This window comes from Nanorana parkeri, unplaced genomic scaffold, assembly GCF_000935625.1.
Source record: "Nanorana parkeri isolate BGI_ZX_2015 unplaced genomic scaffold, ASM93562v1 scaffold1167, whole genome shotgun sequence".
Lineage (NCBI taxonomy): Eukaryota > Metazoa > Chordata > Amphibia > Anura > Dicroglossidae > Nanorana > Nanorana parkeri.
The window spans coordinates 259,384-259,812 of record NW_017307435.1 but is presented as its reverse complement, the minus strand read 5'-3'; the positions used below and the strand labels follow the sequence as shown (position 1 = coordinate 259,812).

General features: G+C 43.1%; 1 protein-coding gene across 6 annotated transcripts in view; it reads left to right on the top strand.

Moving 5' to 3' along the window:
• ARHGEF11 (Rho guanine nucleotide exchange factor 11) overlaps positions 1-429 on the top strand; it is a 171,906-nt gene that overhangs the window by 58,848 nt on the left and 112,629 nt on the right. The window lies entirely within an intron of this gene.

Here is a 429-nt window from a genome sequence, read left to right as displayed (position 1 = left end):
AACGACCATCACATTACCCTTTCCTCATGCCAGGCCATAGGTCTTGTGTTCCTGGAGCTCTTCTTCAGAGCTGATCTGCCTTTAGCAAATGTTATATATTTACCAACCCCATCTAGAAGCCCAAATCGGTTTCTTTGGCATTCTATTCCTATCTGCCATTGCAAAGTGCATGACTCCATGCAAGTTACTAGGGCACGTGTGAGGTGTGCCCTAGGTGTGAGCCACAGAGCTCTAGATGGGGCCCAAATCAGAATAAGCATTAAGCATGTATCAAAGTTGGGGGACTGGGGTAAGGAAGTGAAGCTTTCCTAAGAATGCACATCTATGTTGCCTTCTATAAGGCATGGGGGGCAAAACATCACTCTGCCCATTTATTGTGATCTCTTTTGAACATATATATACACATGTATGCACTTTTTTTTATATATA